Here is a 23,392-nt window from a genome sequence, read left to right on the forward strand (position 1 = left end):
TTCTGGCAAAGGTTGAGTAAAACAAAGTGAGATGAAAAATTAAATAAAAATTGAAAACATGCTGCATCACAGTCATTAGTTTCATTATGGACACTAACTCTTCCTTGGCCCTTTTTCACTGAAAAAGTGCATTCCACGTAACACTTTCTGCTAAGATCATGCTGTTCCACTGGGGCACATGATGTTATTGACCCACTCTGCTGACTCCATGTCTCAGTGACTCTATTCCCAAAGTGTTCATCAAGCATTCTGCCTTTTACTTTTAAAGTAAGCTTGGGTGGGAAAGTGCTTTCAACACAGCGGATGATAAAGAGCTATCAAGAATTCATGCTCGGGCATCTAATTTGATTTTAACCTAAATGCCCTTCAGTGGTAGACTGGATAAAGAAAATGTGGTACATATACACCATAGAATACTATGCAGCCATAAAAAAGGAGGAGATCATGTCCTTTGCAGGAACATGGATGGAGCTGGAGACCATTATTCTTAGCAAACAAATGCAGGAACAGGAAACCAAATACCACATGTTCTCTTATAAGTGGGAGCTGAATGATGAGAACACATGGACACAGAGGAGAACACCACACTGGAGCCTATCAGAGGGGGGAGAGTGGAGGGTAGCAGGAGGGAGAGGATCAGAAAAAATAACTAGTGGATACTCAGCTTAATAACCAGATGGTGAAATAATCTGTGCAACAAACCCCCGTGATACAAGTTTACCATATAACAAACCTGCACACGCACCCCTGAACTTAAAACTAATCCTTTTTTTTTTTTTTTTTTTTTGAGATGGAGTCTTGCTCTGTCGCCCAGGCTGGAGTGCAGTGGCGCGATCTCGGCTCACTGCAAGCTCCGCCTCCTGGGATCACACCATTCTCCTGCGTCAGCCTCCCGAGTAGCTGGGACTAGGCGTCCGCCACCATACCCGGCTAATTTTTTGTATTTTTAGTAGAGACGGGGTTTCACTGTGTTAGCCAGGATGGTCTTGATCTCCTGACCTCTTATCCTCCCGCCTCGACCTCCCTAAGTGCTGGGATTACAGGCTTGAGCCACTGCGCCTGGCGAAAATTCATGAAAAAATATTCATGTAAAAAAATTTCATTAAAAAAAATTCATGTTCTAGTTTTCCAGGCTATTTTTACCTTACAAAATAGACTCAGTCATTTTTAAAAGACAAAAGTCCAACTGTTTGAAAAGCAAAGTCCATGCAAGAGAATGCAATGTTAAGGTCAGATACCTGAAAACTTCCACCTGAGGGTTATATTTTGAGACTTGCCTCCTTTATATGCAGCAGTCCTCAAATCTTTTGACCTCAGCATCTCTTTAACATGTATAGAGGACCCCCAAAGAGCTTTTGTTTATGGAAATTATACCTATTGATATTTATCATATTAGAAATTAAAAGAGAAGTTTTAAAATTTTTTCATCCATTAAATAACCCAAAATAACTATAGTGAATACATATTAACACAAATGACACACATTTTATTTTAAAAAATAACTATTTTCCAAAACCAAAGAAAATTTGCAGTGTCATTATTTTACATTGTTTGCAAATCTTATATGATATCTTTACGAAATACCTTGCTTAATAGAAGACAGCTGGATTTCCCTATCTGCCTCTGCATTGAATGTGTTGCGATGTGTTGTTTTGGCTGAAATAGCTGAAGAAAACTTGGCTTTATACAGATACGACTGAAAAAAGAAGGACCTTGCCTACGCTCTGAAAGGCACACGTTTGAGAACCACTGGGGTGGTGATACAGCTATACATATGACACAGCTCTCATTGTGTAATTCAAATCCAGGCTTTTGTGTTCTTACTTCAGCAGAGCTTCCCTGATGGGCTTTGAAGGGGGCAATCCTGCATTTGAAAGCTGCCTCCATCCCCCTGACTATGTGTTTTTGGACAGGACTTTATTCCATCTGTAACTGAAGTTGTTGGAAGGATCTAAGAATGCCTGACATTCTTAGTTGATACAGTAGGCACTTCCTAAATGAGCATTTTCTTTCTTTTTCTCTTACCTTTCTGTATGGTAGACACACCTGACAGCGATAAGTTAACTTAAGCATACCCTAATAATGACCCTGCATGGCCCTGCAGTTGAATGCGTGTTCGGAGTTCCAAGCTAAGGAATTCGGGAGTGGCCAATGCAGAGTTTCATTCCTTATCTATGAGGAACATCTAAGCCCCGGGGCCATCCCATCCCATAAAACATGGGTATACAGGGGATGGAAGCCCTCTGTTTTGGGTTAAATGAAGGTTGCCAGGTGGTTGTTAGAGGGAGGGTGCTGAGTGAAAAATGCTGTGTAAACCACATGCTCTTTGCAACCAGTTGTGATGCTGCCTAGGCTGCTGCTACTGGACTGTAGGTAAGGTGGTTCTCCTGTACAGTCACCTCCACTGGATTGTAGGTAAGGCAGTTCTCCCGTGCAGTCACCACAACTGGACTGTAGGTAAGGCAGTTCTCCCATACGGTCACAACTGTATTGTAGGTAAGGCAGTTGTCCTGTACAGTCACCACCAGTGTACTATAGGTAAGGTGGTTATCCTGTATAGTCACCACAACTGTACTGTAAATAAGGCAGTTGTCCTGTACAGTCACCACAACTGTACTGTAGATAAGGTGGTTCTCCTGTACAGTCACCATCACTGGACTGTAGGTAAGGTGGTTCTCCTTACAGTTGCCACCAATGGACTGTAGGTGAAGTGGTCTTCCTGTACAGTCACCCCCACTATACTGTAGGTAAGGTAGTTCTCCTGTACAATCACCACAACTGGACTGTAGATAAGATGGTTCTCCTGTACAGTCACCACCACTGGACTGTAGGTAGGATGGCTCTCCTGTACAGTCTGCCACCACTGGACTGTAGATAAGGTGGTTCTTTTGTCCAGTCACCACCACTGGACTGTAGGCAAGGTGGTTTTTCTGTACAGTCACCACCACTGGACTGTAGGCAAGGTGGTTCTTTTGTCCAGTCACCACCACTGGACTGTAGGCAAGGTGGTTTTTCTGTACAGTCGCCACCACTGGACTGTAGGTAAGGCAGATCTCTACAGTCACTGTCACTGGAGTGTAGGTAAGGCCATTTTCCTATACAATCACTGCCACGGAACTGTAGGTAAGGCGGTTCTGTCTAGCCCACTACCACTGGACTGTAGATAAGGTGGTTCTCCTGTCTAGACAGCTGCCACTGGACCACCTTGTCTGTAAGTTTCCTGCTAATCAAACTCCATGTCTCATTTGTTGGGTCTGGGTCTCTTCTTTGGCCTCTTCAACCTGGTGCCATCACTATTGAAACTAATCCCAGGACACATTCTGGGATGGTTAATTTCAGGTGTTAGCGTGACTGGACCACGGGATGCTCAGAGTCTGGTTAAACATTATTGTGGATGTGTCTGTGTGGGTGTTTCTGGGAGAGTGTTAGCACTCGAATGGGTGGACTGAGTAAAGTAGATTGTCCTTCCCATGGTGGATGAGTTTCATTCAACCCATCAGGGCCTGAACAGAGCAAAGAGGCAAACAAAGGAGGAATTCTCTGTCTCTGCTAGATTACTTCAGCTAGGACATTGGTCTTTTCCTGCCCTTGGTCTGGGACTTACACCGTCAGCACTCCTGGTTCTCAGCCTTTGGACTTGGACTGGAATTATATTAATACCGCCAGCTTTTCTGCATCCGCAGATTGCAGACAGCAGATCGTGGGACTTCTCAGTCTCCACAATTGCATGAGGCAATTCCTTGTAAACCTCATGTGATGGATGGATGGATAGATAGATAGATAGACCGATAGATAAATAGATCTATAGAGCATATCCTATTGGTTCTGTTTCTCTGCAGAACCATGATAAATACACCTTCTCTTTACCTTTTTTCCTCTGCTAATGTTCCGATCACTAACAAAACACAACTCTTGTCATGGGCATTTGTTTAATAGCAGGCATTTGTGGTTTGCTGCCCACTATCCACTATCCACTATCTGTTCCTTCTGGTTACAGAGCCGAGTTTTCAGTTGAGAAGTTTGGATGGTGTTGTCCCAGTTCCAACCAATAGACCATGATAGTCTTACTTTAGTCCAGATCGGCCATCTGCCTGGCGAGATGATTTCTTCAAGGATAACATGAACCCAGCCAAAGAAAAGTTACCACTCTTCTTTTGGACTTGATAGTGGGAGGACAAGAGGCAGAGGGGTGTAGGTTGCTTCAGCCTTCTTGACCCATGAAAGGAGTCACTGGGTGAAGGCAGCTGGCACCTACAGAAAGCACAGAAGACAGAAATCTCGTGGATGTTGTTAGAGGTTTAAAGCAGACTCTACCCCAAATCAGAGCTTCCATAGGCTTCCAGTTATGTGAGCCAACACACTGTTTCTGCCAAGTCTAGTTTGACTTGGGTTTTCTACGACTTTCATCAAGCAGAATCCTAACTGATATACTCTCCAATATGATTGCTTCAGTGGCATCTCCTAAACTTGGTACCTCAGTGAATAAACTTGAGATAGAGCTGCTGGAGTCATCCAGCCACTACCAATACCCACACATGGAAAAAACCATGAGATGAGGAAAAGAGAATCCCCTCCTAATGACATTGTTTTAGCTGCGAAATCCATCTTAGTATGCTGCCCTGCACTCTCCAATTACGTGTATGCATATGCTGATTTGGGTTTATTTTTCTCTCACCTGTAACCAAAAGATTTCTAACCAAGATATTGGCAGTGCCAGAGACTCTCACATGGTAGTGAATGATTTGCACAACTATTAAAGCCTCAAGAACTACGTAAAAATACCCCTGGACCATTGTGCTAAAATCTTAATACTTGACTTTAGCATAGGTGGTTTACCTAAGGAAATGTTGAGAAGAACAATTTTTGCTCAGCATGGCTTAATACCAAGCCTACTGCCCTTACTTCCATATTTTCCTTGGTTGTTATCACACTACATCATGGGCCTGGAACCCGATAATTTTGCAGACTCTAATATATACTTTGATCTACCTTTCCCCTTTTCCAATTTTCTAGCAAGTCCCCTAAGAGTTTCTTTTTCAAATGACTGGAATTTCCTGAGTAAAATTTGTTCCCTCCGTCTCACTGTAAGCAGGGATGCATTTAGAAAATTCTGATGCATGGAAGGTATTTTTGAAACTTGTAATCTACCAAGAGAAAATATTCTACCACATTTCAGCTAAGCTACTCCCACAGGGCCAGGATCAACTAAATGCAGAGAATTGCCACTTTACATTTCCAACTTAAACTATTCTGCCTGGTCCTCAGCTGTAAGCATGTTTCCCAAAAATAAAGAAGAAAGAAGCTTCTTAGGAGCACCTCCCAGTTCTCCCTTGGTGTAGACAGCCTCCTGGCTTCAGCACAAACTGGGCCTGTAGAAATGGAAGTGAAGTTAGCCTGAGTAATAGAACATCAGGCCATGGAGATAAATCAAGACTGAATTGGATGTTGCGTCTGAATTTTTTGACTTGGCATCACATTCAGCAGATGATTGTCAGTTTCCCATTTCCTTTTGTGCTGTGCCTTCTCAGACCCCACACCAAAAGGAAGCTGATACTCTCTCTCCATCGCTGACACACCACCCTCCTGCCAACTGGGAGGATCCTGGCTTTGTACGGCCTGAAGTTTATACCATTTGGGGTCCCTCTTTCAGAATACAGAATTTAAAATAAAATATTGGAAGTGTCCCATATGAGAGAGAAGCCCTCATGCTTAGGTTTCATTAGCTCCCTGGGAAATCCAGCACTGCCCCTATCCAAGAAGGGGTGGGAGCCTAAGGCATAGAGCAACTTGCACCTGTAGCTACCTCACAAATGCCTTTGACTGCCAAGGAATGGAGCTTTATCTTCGTTGCTATACCTTTCTCTCTGCTCTATCTTGGCTTTTGCATAGAAGAAAGGGAGAGTACTCTGCTTCTCTTGGAAACCAACCATTAGGAAATTCTAAAAACCTGAAGCAACACTCAAGAGAATTCTAGAATGTTCCATGTCAAAGAAACGTTAACTATATTATCAAAACTTGCTCTCTAGATAAAGAAACATGCTGATTCTTTTGTGTCTTCATTTGTGAAATAAAAATGGTGCACCTGCTTGGCCAGGCTGCAGTGTGGATATCAACTATTTCCTGCAGTGCCTCTCATTCCAAATGCAGACCATGCAAATGTGTCTGCCTCGGGTCCCTCCCAAAGACCCCTGAATAAAAGTATAGAGGTACAGAAAGGAATCTGTCATAAAAATGAAGAGAATAGGACAGTCACCAATACAGACAGTCAACCAATTTCAACAAATTTCTGGAACATGGAACATAGATAGGGACAGGTAGACAGAAGAAAGAGGTTCAGGAAGCCACTACACTTAAGGGAGGAGAAAAGGATTAGGATAGAGTCTGCCCAGCAGAACCTCAAGCCCTAAAGAGGGCTCTAGGTCCAGAGTCAGCAGATTTTACCGAGGTGGGAGTGAGAGGTGGGGGGTTAGTGGGGTAACTCTAAATTGTGCATGTGCACCAGCCCAAATCCTCATCCTCATCCTCCTCTTCCCTCCCTTGTTTGCAGAGAGCAAGTTTTCTTTGGAGTAAAACATCAACACTTCTGCAAAGCCAGTGAACAAATTATCTGAGGAAAGCTAATGCTTTACTAGGGGGAGTGACTCTGACATCCCTGATACAGTTTGGCTGTGTCCCCACCCAAATCTCATCTTGAATTGTAGCTCCCATAATCCCCACACATCATGGGAGGGAGCTGGTGGGAGGTAACTGATTCATGGGAGCAGGTTTTTCCTGTGCTGTTCGCATGCTATTGAATAAGACTCACGAGATCTGATGGTTTTATAAAGGGCAGTTCTCCTGTACACGCTCTCTTGCCTGCCGCCATGTAAGATGGGCCTTTGTTCCTTCTTCACCATCCACAATCATTGTGAGGCCTCCTCAGCCATGTGAACTGTGAGTCCATTAAACCTCTTTTTCTTTATACATTACCCAGTCTCAGGTATTTCTTCATAGTAGTATGAGAACAGACGAATACAATACCTGAATAAGACCTTCCCATAAAAGAAGTATGCCAGCTTCCCAATAAGAAGTCATTGCACATCCACACGATGGATGAAACCCAAACCAACCACCCCAAGCTTTCTTCTTAGACATACAACCAAAGACCACCAGCTCTAGAAAAAGAACACAGCAACAACAACAACAAAAGATCAAGATAACTCAGCAAAATAACTAACCCAGAGGAAACAGAAAATTGTGAAAGCAGAAGAGACACTTTTAAAGAATCCATTTCTTATAAAGAGAGATCAAAGATACTATTACATCTGGAAAATAATGATAAGAAGCTATGAAAAAGGAACAATCAGAGAACAAGAAATAAATTTTGAGGAATTAAAAGTATAATTGCTTAGATTAAAAAGAACAGTCAGGTTTCTAAAATAAAGTTGAGGAACTCTCCCAGAATATACACGGTAAGATAAATAAGATAGGAGACTAGAAAAGTCGTTCAGGAGATCTAACATTTAACTAGCAGGAGTCTGAAAAAACTACCAGCGGAAGGAACAGAAACCAGTAATATTTTAATTGATCACCTTAAGGGAAGAAGGAATAAACGAACAGAGCAGGCTGAGCACTGTGACTCACGCCTGTAGTCACAACACTTTGGAAGGCCAAGGCAGGCGGATCACTTGAAGCTAGGAGTTTGAGACCAGCCTGGGCAACGTAGTGAGACTCTGTCTCTATAAAAAATTTAAAAATTAGCTGAGAATGATGAGGCACATCTGTGGTCCCAGATACTTGAGAAATTGAAGCAGGAGGATCACTTGAGCCCAGGAGTTAAAGACTGCACCTCCACTACACTCCAGCCTGGATGACAGAGCAAGACCCTGTCTCCAAAAAAAAAAAAAAGAAAGGAAGCAAAGGAGCAGAAGGCTACTGAATTGAGATCTTAGGAGTCTCAAGCTCTTAGATACCATTTACATTGTCACCACTGATACCATGATTTTTTAGCATATACACATATTACAGTTGACCCTTGAACAATGGGGAGACTAGGAGGACCAATCCCCCGACAGAGTTGAAAATCCACACATAACTCCCCCAAAACCTAACAACTAATAGATGACAGCTGACTAAAAGCCTTACCAATAACATAAATAGGTGATTAAACCATATTATATATATTATATGTATTATATGCTGTATTCTTACAGTAAAGTAAACTCAAGGAAAAAATGATTTAAAAATCATCAGAGAAAATGTGTTTACTATTCATGAAGCGGAAGTAGATCACCTTCCCCGTCATCTTCACATTGAGTAGGCTGAGGAGGAGGAGGCAGAGGAGGGGTTGGTCTTGCTGTCTCGGGAGTGGCAGAGGCAGAAGAAGACCCATGCATCAGTGGACCCTCGCAAGTTCACACTCGTGTTTTTCAAGGGTTAACTGTACTTTGATACTGGTAAACAGCATATTCCCAATAACTGAAATGTATTATGTGTCCATTTCCACTCTGGAAAGGTGTCAGGACCGAGGGTATCTCTTGGAGAATTTAGAATTTTCATCTTTGTCGCCTTCCAAGCTGCCCCTCAAATAAATATGCATCCAAGTCAAGTCAACATGATTTCTACATGAAAGCTACTTCAAGACAAGTCCTCAAATTCTTCCTCCCTTTTCTAATTAAATTGCCAGCCCACCCTCTTTCAACATAGAGACCGTAGAGTCACCTGTGCTCTGACCTCCCCAGCTGGCCTCAGCTGTCTTCACCCAGTTGTTTTAGGGACACGTACTAACCTGACTCACTCCCCACTGAAACTCCACCATCTGAAACAATTTATCCAACCTCTCTTCAGTTTCCCTCCATTCATGCAAAGCCAGGGGACTAATCTTTCTTAATAAGTAGGCAGGTTCCCTCTAGCAAGGGCTAAATTATAACAAGAGTTACCTCTGCTAAGGAGTCATTTTATGCTAGACACTTTCTAAATGTTTCCTCTAATCACCCACCATTCTGTGAATAGATATTATAGTATTACCCTCAATTTTAAATGGATAAATCTGAGGTTTCAGGGGGTTAAATAATTTGCCCAAGGACAAAAAGTAAGTGGAGGAGCAAGAATTTTTACCTAGGGTTATCTGACTTCAAAGCCCATACTTTTACATTTCACCACAGCCCTGCCCTAATAATTTAAATTTGCATTACATTTTATAAGCACATTTATATATTAACCCAGTTTTATTAATTGAACAACCGTATGATAGAAGTTACTAGCCCCATTTTACAGGTGAGAACATTGAGGCCCAAATAAGTTAATGATTTGCTGTTGATCACATGATGCATTCAGTGCCCACTGATTCTTTTTTTTATTATTACTATTATACTTTAAGTTCTAGGGTACATGTGCACAACGTGCAGGTTTGTTACATATGTATATATGTGCCATGTTGGTGTGCTGCACCCATCAACTCGTCAGCACCCATCAACTCATCATTTACATCAGGTATAACTCCCAATGCCATCCCTCCCCCCTCCCCCCTCCCCATAATAGGCTCCGGTGTGTGATGTTCCCCTTCCCATGTCCAAGTGATCTGATTGTTCAATTCCCACCTATGAGTGAGAACATGTGGTGTTTGGTTTTCTGTTCTTGCGATAGTTTGCTCAGAATGATGGTTTCCAGCTGCATCCATGTCCCTACAGAGGACACGAACTCATCCTTTTTATAGCTGCATAGTATTCCATGGTGTATATGTGCCATGTTTTCTTAATCCAGTCTGTCACTAATGGACATTTGGGTTGATTCCAAGTCTTTGCTATTGTGAATAGTGCCGCAATAAACATACGTGTGCATGTGTCTTTATAGCAGCATGATTTATAAACCTTTGGGTATATACCCAGTAATGGAATGGCTGGGTCATATGGTATTTCTAGTTCTAGATCCTTGAGGAATCGCCATACTGTTTTCCACAATGGTTGAACCAGTTTACAGTCCCACCAACAGTGTAAAAGTGTTCCTATTTCTCCACATCCTCTCCAGAACCTGTTGTTTCCTGACTTTTTAATGATTGGTGCCCACTGATTCTTAAAACTACAAGGACCTGTTTTTATGCCACTTTTCAGCTCAATTTTCATCATTTGACATTGTACCCTTAGGGTGCATCTAGTGTCACTACAACTGTGACTTTGGTTTCTGCTACCCATTGTTTCACGGCCATACTCTTCATTCTATCACCCCACATGATCTTCAGTCTGGTCACAATGCACACCCTTCATCCCTGCCAGGCAGGTCTCCTGGCCGTGCACCCACACTTGCTAAGCTTGTCCCCATCTTTAAACCTATGCCTGGGCTCACTCCCTCCTGGGACATTGTGTCTTTTATCTGCGCAAATTGCCCCCATTATTTCAATGCCCATCTCAGATTCCAGGTGAATGTCTATCTCTCCTATCCCTGATAGCCCATAGTGTAGGTATTCACTGTCCTGCATGTTGAGCATTTATAGTTTTCAATCAGAACCCCCGCCCTGCTTATGTTTATTTATCCCCCATGAAGGCTTTGTGCTCAAACCTGCAGTAGCTCTGCGAAGTCAAGGATGAAAACACATATTTCTTTGTATGTCCCCCGTGCCCAGTACTTTGGGCCTACAAGGTGCATAGCTCCTAGAAAATGCTCAAGAAACCCATGAGGAACTAAACGTACAGCTTTTATGAGTTGTTCATCCCCAAGTCAAGCATCTCTCTTCCCCTGTTATTCAACTTCTCTTGAAAGCTTGCCAGGTCCTCGTGACTTTCCTTTGAGTCATTCGCTTCTCTCCCCCACATTTTCCAGGCTTATTTTTTCCACTGACCTGGTGTTCTGATGTGCCCCGTGCATATTCCTCATTTGTCTTTACTTTCTGCTCTTTCACAAAGCAAAATGTGAAATGATCCATGCTTTCACTGGCAAAGTTCAATCTTGGGTTTTCTTCCCCCTCCTAACTGAACCATTCATGTGGAGGAAGCTTTTGATCCAGGATTCAGATACTCAGTCACATTTTACATAACCAGAAACCATGCTAGGTGGTTATGTAAACTCTGTTTTTGACTTGAATAGCCAGACAACAGTCTTTACAATTTAGGTTAAAGCATGTTGTCAGCTTCCATTCATTTCTGATGGCCTGAGTGTCAATGTTATCCCACAATAGTGCTGTCAAAGAGATTCATGAGTGTATCAGGGGAGAATATTTGAAGACAAAAAGAAAAATATTTTAGACCATTTTTGTGTAATGTATTGTCATTATCATATAATATGCCTAAGAAGAGATTAAGTTTGCTCGTACAGTTTAGTGAACAATAGTTAGAAAAGAGGTGACAGCTGAGCACGGTGGCTCACGCCGGTAATCCTAGCACTTTGGGAGGCCAAGGCGGGCGGATCACGAGGTCAGGAGATTGAGACCATCCTGGCTAACAAGGTGAAACCCCGTCTCTACTAAAAAATACAAAAAATGAGCCGAGCGTGGTAGCGGGCACCTGTAGTCCCAGCTACTTGGGAGGCTGAGGCAGGAGAATGGCCTGAACCCGGGAGGCGGAGCTTGCAGTGGGTGGAGATCGCGCCACTGCACTCCAGCCTGAGCAACAGAGCGAGACTCTGTCTCAAAAAAAAAAAAAAAAAGAAAAGAAAGACAAGAGGTAACATAGATGAGGTAGCCCACTACAAAGCAAGGCAGAGGGTCAACATTCAAGGGAAGTGCCTTCATTTATAATAAAATGTCCAGACGAGTGGCCACTTCTTTAGATACTGATGAACTAAGTGACCTTTTGCTGTTATAAATAACCTATTATTTATGCAAGGACGGCTTTCTAACATACACTCACTATCACTTAGCTTTGAGAATTCAGGATATTTCTGGAAGGACATGGCAACAAGAGGAAGAAGCATGGAGAAACTGAGGAATCAAAACACAAACTGACCTGTCATGCACTCTTGGGGCGGGGCGGGGAGCCACTTCAAGTTTTGAACCAAATGTCCCGTCTTTAGTTCCTGGCTTCTTCAAGTTGCTTTGTCCTGAGGTCTTTGCCCTTGAAAGTTACACCTTTGGCGTCTCCAAAGTACTTGATGTACACGGAGACTTACTTCAGCTCTTGTCAACAGGTTTCCGCCTGAAACGGTCGGCTGGTCCATTTTCTTCCTAGGATCGTGTAAACATCACATGCCACAGTTTCGTGCTGTGGGACTTGACCATTTGATCAAACCACTATAAGGGAGGTATGCCACGTGGTTTCTATCCTAATCTGACAAGGTAGAGGTCAATGTGGCCTCAGTCATAGTGTGCCTACCCTGGGGACATTTACCTAGTGATTAGTGAGAGGAACCTACGTTTTTGTACTTTGAAGGGGATAAGGGTGTAAGCTACCACCTTGGAGATTCTGCCTGATGACGCAGAATTTTTAGAAATCTTTCAGACTGATTAATGAACCAAGCTCACTCATGCTTCCTGGCCAGTCACCTTAGTGAGCAAAAGTTCTCTTCCAAAATTAAAAAATATCATTCCCTATAGCGATCGCTGAAAAGCTTTTAAGGGCTAATATAATAACATAGAATTATGTCAAAAATCTTCTCAGCTGAAGTTGTTAAATTTAAAATCAATCCAAACATTTGCCAAGCAAAATTGGGATAGATTTGACAATAAGATATTTAAATTTCTTTATATCAAACCAAAAAATAGTAATAATTCCACAAATGAAAAAAATCTTCAGAGCTGCTATGTCAGAAAGTTGCTTAATATTTCTACCATATGAGGAGTTTATACATGTCAATAAGAAAAACACTAATATATCAATAAGTAAGTAAGTTAAGGATAGGAACGATTTTACAAAAAAGAAAGTTTAGCAATGGTAAGCATAACAATTATTAATCTCAAAAATTATCGAAGAAATTTAAATTAAAAATATTAGCCATTTTCCTTCATCACATACTCATTTTTTAAATAATAACTTAGTAAGAGTTTTCTAAAACAGGTGATGTCACATATTTTTGGCATGAAAATGTCTTATAGCAGCTTTGGAAAGAATTTCAGCAAAAATCATCAAGGATTTAGGAATTTTATTTCTGAGAATTTATCCCAAGGAAAAAAACTTAAAATTGGGAAGGGGGAGTTCTATGCACGCATGTTTACTAAAGTGTTCTTTGAGGAAGAGACAGATTGCATAATTTAAAATTTTTTTGTGATTTCTAAAAAATTAAGAACAGTTAACACTTTTGAGCACTTACACTGTCCCTGAAACTGTCCTAAAGGTTTATGTGATTGAATCATTTACTATCATAAAAACCCTATTGAGGTTTGTACTATTGTTATCCAATTTTACAGATGAGGAAACCAAGGCACGGAGAGGCTCAATAACTTGCCTCAGGTTAAATAGTAAGTGATGGGGCCAGAATTGGCATCAGGAGCTAATTCTCAACTACTCACTTATATTCCCTCTCTCATTGTATAATATTTTCATTGTAGAGAACTTTAAAAAGACATGTAAACATAACAAAATTTAAATTCGTTCATAATAACCAGAGATAACTAGTAGTTAGTTCCTTTTAGTCATTTTGGTTTTTTTTTTGTTTCTTTTTGTTTTTTTTTTGAGACGGAGTCTCACGCTGTTGCCCAGGCTGGAGTGCAGTGGCGCGATCTCGGCTCACTGACGCCATTTTCCTGCCTCAGCCTCCTGAGTAGCTGGGACTACAGGCGCCCGCCACCGCGCCCGGCTAGTTTTTTGTATTTTTTCTAGTAGAGACGGGGTTTCACCGTGTTAGGTCTCGATCTCCTGACCTCGTGATCCGCCCGCCTCGGCCTCCCAAAGTGCTGGGATTAGAGGCTTGAGCCACCGCGCCCGGCCCCTTTTAGTCAATTTGTCAAATCCGATTACACAATTCCATCTCATGCTACATTTATTCAAAAAAATATTTTGAGAACTTTCCGTCCTCTTCTACAATTACTTGTGTTCCACTTGATATAGATGTTATAGAGGTATAAGATGAGTTGATTAGCCTCTACTTTTAATTACTATATTCAATGCATTAAACAGCTTTATACATAAATCTTTGTATCAACTTTTCATTTCTGAAAACAGAACTTTGTTTTTGAGGACAAATGCCTTTCTTAAAAAGTATACAATTTTTAAGGATACTTAACATATTTTTTGACATTACTTTGCTGTTATTCTTTTTTATCTCTTTTTTTTTTTTTTTTTTTTTTAATTTATTTATTTCAGTGGGTTTTGGGGGAACAGGCGGTGTTTGGTTACATGAATAAGCTCTTTAGTGGTGATTTCTGAGATTTTGGTGCACCCATTACCCAAGCAGTGTACACAGTACCCAATGTATAGTCTTTTATCCCTCACCACCCCCACCCTTCCCACTGAGTCCCCAAAGTCTATCTTAGCAGTCTTATGCCTTTGCGTCCTCATAGCTCAGCTCCCACATACTATGTTTGGCTTTCCATTCCTGAGTTCCTTCACTTAGAATAATGGTCTCTAATTCCATCCAGGTTGCTGCAAATGCCATTCTTTTGTTCCTTTTTATGGCTGAGTAGTATTCCAAGGTATACGTATACCACATTTTCTTTATCCACTCATTGACTGATGGGCATTTGGACTGGTTCCATATTTTTGCAGTTGTGAATTGTGCTGCTATAAACATGTGTGCAAGAGCATATTTGACATATTTTCTATTTTTCTTTTCCTTTTTTTTTTTTTTTTTTTTTTACAGCCCAGAGGTCTTTTATTTTGTTAACACCTATGATGCCATGAATTCATAGGGAAGAGGCTCCAGCAGCTCAGGCTCCTTCCCCCAGACTCTCATAAAGTGTGCTTCTTTGGGTGGAGCAGGCTGGCGCTTCAGTTGAACCCAGGCACCATTCTCTTTGGCTTCTTTCTTTTTCTGAACATTTTCCTTCCCGCGTTTCAGGAAGCTAGCTCTGCTCTTAGAGAGTTTAATGTGCTCAATACGCACATTAATTCTCTTGGCAAGAATCGCCCTTAACTTGCTTGTTTACAACAAAGTCAACAGCATGCTGGGGAACATTGTAGCTCTTCCAGTTTAGCCACGGTAACATTTGGGGGCATTCCTTTTTGAATAGTACCCATTCCCTTGATGCCTACAGTGTCATCTTTCTTATAGATTCGCATATACGTGGCCAAAGGAACAACTCCATGTTTTCTAAAAGGCCTAGAGAACATACATTGGGTGCGCCTCCTCTTTCCCTTTGTGTTCGTCATCTTGGCAAATTAGTGGAAGATGGCGGTTCCTGCCGAAAGGTGATATATTTTCAAAGTGTTGTTCAGAAAATGTTTTATCAATTTATTTTCTTGTTAAGGGTGTCTGACAACCTCTACCCTACCAATATCATTATTGAAAATATTTGCTAATTTAATAGTTTTTAAAAAGCCTCTTGTTGCCATCTTGTCACTTTTTGTTCATTAATAGATATAAACATGTATCATATATCTAGTGGTCACTCAATATTTATTTTTTGTATAATTGCTCATTCATGTCCTTTTCTCAAAATTGGTGTTTCACATATTGATTATGTAAGATCTCTATCTCTGTATATTAAGGCTATTATTCCATTTACACTTTTTATTACCTATATTTTTAAATGTTTTATTTACTGTATTACTTATAAACATAAAAATTTGGAAACATGCTAACTCTAAAAGGGAAACAGTAAGTGTGTTACATTCATTTCATGGGATATTATTTATTAAAGAAAATGTTTCTGAAAAGTTATCAATAATATGGGCGAATGTTTATTTCGTGGTATTACAAGAAAATATAGGAAAAAGTTGGATGTTCAGTATGATAAAAAACAAACAATATGCATATTAAAAGACTGGAAGAAAAACTATTGACAGTGATGATTTTTAGTATTGGGTCTTTCATTGATTTTTTTTTCTTTTCTGTCTTTCTTTTGCTTTTTTTTTTTTTTTTTTTTTTAAGAGTAGTATTTTCCACCAGGAAAGAAGCAATGAACTTGAAGAAGAGAGAGAAAAAGAAGAAAAAGGCATTGTAAAAAAAAACAAAAAAAAAGGGGGGGGCAAGGAGCTAGTACAAAACTGATCTTCTATACAGCGTTTCACTTTCTGAGCTGTATGAGAGATTCCCTAATAAACTTCTTCTCACACTGGAATATCTTGCTCCAAAAAGTAGGAGAGGCACCAGACCATCTGCCTTCCCTCAGCTTCCCTGCTTCTCACCAGGGGTGACCTGGACCAGGTATTTTCACAAACCAGAGGGGCCCATGGAATCCCAGAACACAAGACAGATGGACTTGAGTTCCAGGACCTGAGGACTCTCCATTAATTCCTCTCTGAAGGCAGTTGGACTTGCTGCTGAAGGGCAGCCCAGGGCGCCACCCCGCAGGCCTAGAGCGGGGGGACAGCAACTGGCACACACAGACCCCATGTCTGCCAGCTGTTATCTACCCGGCTACAAAAAGGAGAGAAAGATCCAGGCAGCCGGTTAGCTGACTGCACAAGGAGAGCCACTTACATCCTTTCACTGGATATAAGTTAGTTTTCCTATTGTCTTTTCCCCAGATGAGGTTTTACCATCTCAGGGTATGAGTGCCCTTGGGATAGAAGAATCACTGGCATGTCCACAAGCATCCTTTTTAAGTTGATTGCTGAACCCAAAGCATTTCTCCAAAAATCATGATGTTCCTCAAAAGGAAGAAAAGGAGTTAAGAACAAGAATTTTAATCTGCACATGACTGGGCATGGCACTGGTTCTTAACCCTGGCTGCACAGTGGAATCACATGAGGAACTTTACAAGTGACTAATGTATCAGGGATTTTAAAAAGCACCACAGGTGATTCTAACGTGCGGGCGGTTGGGAATCTCTAGGCAAAAGTGATGAGTTAAAGTGATTGAGGAGAAGATCGTTAAATCCGAATGAAGCGCTTGAGAAACAGACTCAGCCCCTCTGGCGGAACTGGAATATGTGTCATCGTGTAATTCAGTTCAAGGGTTTAGTACTTTTTCCATCACTTCGTCTCTTCATCTTACATCATCTTCATCTTGCATCTCTATGAACAACCCTCTTCCTCATTGTCAAAGGCAGCAAAGAAAGGGTTACAATATCTTGCCCAATGTCCCCTCACTAATACAGGATGAGGCACAGAGAGATTGAATAATATAATGGAAGCCTAAGGCCACAAGCCACAGCCCTAACATCCTTGCTATTAATAGAATATTGTTTACTTTGGAGTGGAAGAGTTTTTTAATGGAATTGGTGTTATGTGCAGAATAGTGTTAAATCAGTGGAAGATTGAGAAAATATTCGGGGGAAATTTGATGCTACTTTCATTATTAATTTGTAATGGATCTTTAATATGGCAACAAATGAGAACATGTCTGACTACCTGTTAACCCAATAGAAATAACAAGAGAAATTCAGTGTACTAAACAGCACTTTAAAGACAATTACTAGACACGGATTTACTAGGGAAAATTCTATCGGAAACAAACCCAAACAAAAACTCTATCATTAACAAAGCATATGGCCTGATGTTAAAAGTGTTATGAGACCAAAAAGAAAGTTCTAATGCTGTAAATATATTAGAAGTGTATCAGCTAATGAATAGAATACAATTGATTCCGTGATTTAAAGTTTAACTAGTAGTTTATTTTATTTACAATTGTATAAAGTGAAAAGGGAAAACAATCAATAAAGAACCTACATGAGAAGAAACAAGACTGGAAAATTTGGTGGTTTAGATGCCTATTTACATGGGAAAATGTTTCAGATCCCCTGGGATGATAAAATGTCTGTTGAAAGAAACATAAAAGGAGGATGATAGGAAATTTAATAAACCCAGATTACAGAATGTGTTTCTTTCCGTACTATAATTTGGTTGTGGTTATGTATGATAAATAAAGAGAGATAAAGAAATATAATAGGAAAAGAAGAACAAGTACAGTCTTCTTGCTGACAAGTATCTTGTAAACAGGCAGTAACATTTATTTTTAAATGGTTGTCCTCTTTCGCATGCATTCGTATTTTTTTCACACAAAAACCAGACATGTAAAGCTAAGAAAATAAGCAGCTATAATTAGAGTGGGAACTGGAATTGGGAGTGGGTGACCAGGGAAAGATGATGGAGTGAGTTTGTTCTCTTTTCTGTTTGCAAACCTGTAGTTAAGCGACAGATTAGGAGAAGAAAACTCTTGTTCTGTAGCTGGAGACAAGTTCAGCAGGTTTCTGGACCAAAGAGTGAACTCACGGAAATGCCAATCCATCCACAGTTGACTATTAGTAAAGTAGAGTAGATGACAGATCTGGAAGAACCCACTGAAAGCCTGGTTGAAATATTTAATTGCAAAAGAACGTCAACAGAAAAATACAGCTGGAGTGAAACAAGCCTTGGTCTTCCTCCCAAACAGGCCCAGGAACAGACCTCAGAACTAATCCTGATCTAAACGTGCAGACTGGCCAGTGGAGTCTTCCTCCCTGGCCACGTCTGCCTGAAAATGGAGACTTCCCACAGCTGTTTGGAGCAGCTTGTGGCACACTGTTGTGTCTGTTCAATCAATATAATTAAGAGCTGCTTGCTCTAGGGGAAATGAAGGATTTGATTAAGGGGGAGTGTTTCTTCTTCCTTTCTTCTTTCTTGCTTTTGTTCAGCCTTATCCAAATTTTTTTACTATGTTCTAAGTCATGTCACGTTCTGGGGCAATTTCCACTTTTTGTTATGGACAACTAAGTGCTAAAGGCACATAGTAATGGGGCGTGTGTGTGTGTGTGTGTGCGCGCGCACTTTAAGATGGAACAAGGGAGGCTTGGAAAGAGGAACGCATCCCAAACTGGTTTTTAGACCCCAAAAAGCAAAAAATTCATAAAACCAAAACTGACTGAGCCAGATTATGAAGAACCCTGAGCAAATGCCAAGCGACGTGTTCCCCAGGCTTGGAATGGCATTTCCCTCTGCAGCAATAATTTATCTGTTAACAAGTAAATCCTCCCAGTTCTTTCTGTGGCTTCTGAAGTGTCACTATTATATACCACTATGGAACGACCACAGAGGGTGGGCTGGGGAGGGAGGGGACCTGACACCAGTTATCAATCTTTCACAAACCACAAGTTCTAAAAGAGCACAGGATTTATGAGCAAACAAGTCCAGAGAGCCCCAGCCAGGGACTGAAAAAATCATGAGATTGGGATGACTGTCAACATGTCAGAACCAAAGAAGGAGGAGAGAAAGATGGCACAAGAAAATGGGCCCTCCTTGCAGATGGATCATTCTAATTGCCATCAAACCTGATTTCAAGAGCATTTTACAGCTCTTCTTTCCCCCTTTGAAAAAGTTAAATAAGTAGAACATGTCAATAAATGTGATCAATATCCAGAAAACCTTTTTGTTAGCTAATATCCCAATAAGGACATTTGTATTGATTCAGTTCTTGATGAGGTCCAGTTGTGTATCTGAGGGATCTGCTCTATGAAATGTGTAAGGCCTTGAACACAGTAGGTGTTCAGTAAATGTGAGTGCATCGGATTAGTGGCATTCTAGATAACTGAGTTTACACAAAAACTGTTCCTTTTTTTCTCCTCTATTGTCTCATCAACTATCAAATGCCCTTGGTACATCCCCCAAAAATGTTTTAAAGATCAATTTCTCTTTCCCATTCCCAGAACTGTACCTTTTCCTAAAAATTATCATCCAATGCCTCAAATATCACAATACCTACCAAGTCAGTCTCCTGGCTTCTGGTTTATCAGATTACTTTTCTGAAGCATTCACCAGCTCAAAAGCTTTGAATCACTTTCTAATGCCTTTGGGATAAAGCTCAAATCCCTCTGCTGACTTTCAGGGCTCATCACAATTCAGTTTCATCATGCCTCTCCGAATTTTCAACAAATCTCAAAAGAAAAATGATGCTTACATCAAGTCAATGTCCTCTCTGGTCTTGGTTAGCAAACCGTGCATTTCTGCCACCATAAATTTGCTTTTCCTGTTCACCCAGCTCACCACACCTAGAATGGTTTTCACACTCCCTCCTTTTTCTCTTTCCTGTCTCCACCTTTTCCACGGAACCTCACCCCTCTCTTTTTCCTGAGGGAGACTCTCAGAATTCCAATGTCTGGGTATTCTCTGTTTCACTATCACCAGTCATTGCAGGCCATTAGTAGGATTTTCTCTCTCTCAAGCATTGCCTTGACTTCTCGATCCACTCTTCATTCATTCATTCATTCATTCATCCATGCCTTCATTCAACAATCATTTATTGACTGCCTATTTTGGGCCAGGCACCATGCAAGGACCCATGTATATAGAAAGATAAATGAGAAAGAGTCTATTGTCAAGACAATCCTAATCAAAGGGAAGGAAATTACAATGCCTTGTGCTCAGTTCAGTAAAATATATTTACATTATGCATATGATCTCTCTGGTTATCAGAATCTTAAATTCCTTGAGGCTAGAAACTATACCATGGACTTCTTTTGTGGTCCCTAGTAAGCTTATTGAGCATGTAACTTGGTTTTTGAAACATACTTACGCAACGTTATTGAATGTTGCAATAACAGATTAGAACTCAAAAATCGTCTTGGTATTTCTTCACTTTGCCAGGAAAAATATTCAGGTTTAAAATGTAAGTTATAGAGAATATTTCTGAAGGGATAAAGTCATTAGTGACCCCAAGAAAGAATGCCCAACAGATGGGGCAAGAAAAATACTTTTCTATGTACATATTTTTATACTTTTGAATCTGATATATGAATGAATAACTAATTGAAAAATAATACATTTGCTGATACAGTTTTAAGGAATCAATAGAGATAAAACTATAGATGCCAAATTTTTATTTTTCTCTTGTCCTCATGAGCAGCGATCCCCAATCTTTTTGGCACCAGGGACTGGTTTCATGGAAGATGATTTTTCCACAGACAGGGTTGTGGGGAATATGGTTTTGGGATGGTTCAAGTGCATTACATTTATTGTGCACTTTATCTATTTATTGTGCATTTTATTTATACATTTATTGTACACTTTATTTGCAGTATAATATATAACGAAATAATTGTATAATTATACAACTCACCACAGCGTAGAATCAGTGGGAGCCCTGAGCTTGTTTTCCTGCAACTAGACGGTTCCATCTCGGGGTGATGGGAAACAGTGACAGATCATCAAGGGTTAGATTCTTATAAGGAGCCAGCAACCTAGATCCCTCACATGCACAGTTCACAATAGGGTTCATGCTCCCATGAGAATGTAATGCTGCTGCTGATCTGACAGGAGGTAGCACTCAGGCGGTAATGCGAGCAATGGGAAGTGGCTGTAAACACAGATGAAGCTCCACTCGTTTGCCTGCCTCCTGTTGTGTGGCCCGGTTCCTAACAGGCCATGGAATGGTACCAGTCTCTGGCCCAGGGGTTGGGGAACCCTACTCTTTAGGATGCTTGATAAAATGACAACTTAGAAAATCTTTACTGTAAACACAGATGAGAAGAATGATAGGAAGAACACAGGTGAATGGATAATGCACAGTGCTATTCCAAAACAATTCTTGACTCCCTCCCCTTTCTAATGGATTTGCTTCCACTAGAATTTGCTTCTAACCTAGAATTAAGTTTGAGTTCAAAAACAAACAAAAAATCAAGGTTGGCATTCAGTAGACTCTGGTTCTACTGGCCCTGGTGTTTTCTTGCCCACTAAGAAAATGACCAATAGCAGAGTCTGTGGGGTGTCCTAAAAGGTCACGTGCCTTGGCCATGCCTGGAATAGAGCTAAGCATAGTCAGCCTGCACAGTCAGCAGAGCCCCTCTCAATGCTATTTCCCTCCTATATACCCCTCTGGATCTGTTCACCTTTTGACCTGAAGAAGGGGCTGTTTTCGGGTTCTGGCAGTGGTAGTCAGAGGGTCAGCTGACATGCACATGGGTAAATGACATGAGAGGGATATTGCCCTTTTCTACCTATCTACCCCACAGCTGGTAATCTTGCTTTGTCAAGAAACAAAAGAATTTTAAAATAGGTGTTCTCTGTGTCACAAATATAGAATGGAAAGTTTTTACAAGATACCCCTTTTAACAAAAAGCACCATGCATTTGAATTGTATAGAGCTCAGCATCACACTCCCAGAGTTGTTCATGAAAATTAAGAACTATCCAAACTATTGAACCTCTATTAGCTGTCTGTTTCCCCCACAACCTCCACTCCTTGTGCAAATCATATTCAACCCATTTGTGATAATGTTCTCACTGGCACGCCTGGAAACTATTAAAAACAGATGTCCAGACCACACTGCAGACATCTGGGATGGAGCAACTCTGGTGGGGTCATAAACATGTCTCTGTATGGAGGATAAGCCCCCTTCAGGTGTCTTTTTTGGTCTTCTTATAATACCAAATATATAACTTCTAAATGAGAAACTAGAGGCCGCTTGCATTTGCATTTACTTTGGCATCTTTTTCTTATTTTTAAGTTTGCTTTCACGGATTCTGAAATGTAAACGCTTATCTTGAGCTGCTGAGGCCTTCACAAAGATTACAGTGAGACCACACATTTATACATTGAAACTGGAGATTCAACTTGTGTATGTTACCCACCCTGGAAACACCAGATCCTACTTTGTTTCATCTAATAAATGCTCTATTATTAGAGAAAGAAAGAGGGGAAGAAGCGGATAACTATATTTAAACCAAGTTTTATTTGCTTTCACTGTTACTATCAATTGTTCCTCCAGTATTTGTACAGTTTCTGAAAGTATTTAAACCAAAGCAATGCTTGTCCCAGAGTTTTTTTTTTTTTTTGTTTTTTTTTTTTGTAATGAGGAAAATATGTCTGGTCTTATTCATACTATCAGAATACAAGAGTAGGCTTTGGGCGTGAACAAAGGGTAGTGATTAGAGAATCCCAAAGAACTGATTTCTCTAAAGAAAAATTTAAAATTGACTTCAGTGTTGTACGGAAGGAGAGCAGGTTGGCATTCCCCTTGACAAGGATGGAAGAGGCCCTCGGGCCTGACAACAAGCATTTAGTTAAGGCATTGCCACCTACTTTGTGGCATCTAACCATTATTTAAATAAAAAATAAAATAAAGTTAAATATGGCACCTTTTACTGCTAAATCACTGACTTTTGAGAATTGTTTCTATGTTGATGGTTCGTTTCTCATACAGTAGTATTGGGGAAAGATTCAAATCCATCCCATCGAAGGAGAAATGGGTTTGACTTAACAAGAAATGGGGTTGACGTAAAAATCTCCGGAGCAAGGACATACATGAAAGATGGAATGAACAGCTTTCTATTCTGTATCCCCCGCCTCCACCCTGCCCTTTACTCTCAAAAACCCATATGGTATGATGCTTTCTGTCTATTCTTCTCGGGCAGCAAATCTGGAAAGTGGGATGCTAAAGAGAATCCAGAATGAAGAGGGTTTTTGAGCTTCCAGAG

The 23,392-nt window shown here is 40.7% G+C and overlaps 1 non-coding gene across 1 annotated transcript; it reads left to right on the forward strand.

The window, feature by feature from the left end:
- Window positions 1-22,897: 22,897 nt before the first annotated feature.
- On the forward strand, window positions 22,898-23,023 carry LOC126954084 (U6atac minor spliceosomal RNA). Its single transcript, XR_007725530.1, has one exon. It is a non-coding gene; the product is annotated as a U6atac minor spliceosomal RNA (small nuclear RNA).
- Window positions 23,024-23,392: the final 369 nt, after the last annotated feature.

Source organism: Macaca thibetana, chromosome 4, assembly GCF_024542745.1.
Source record: "Macaca thibetana thibetana isolate TM-01 chromosome 4, ASM2454274v1, whole genome shotgun sequence".
NCBI lineage: Eukaryota > Metazoa > Chordata > Mammalia > Primates > Cercopithecidae > Macaca > Macaca thibetana.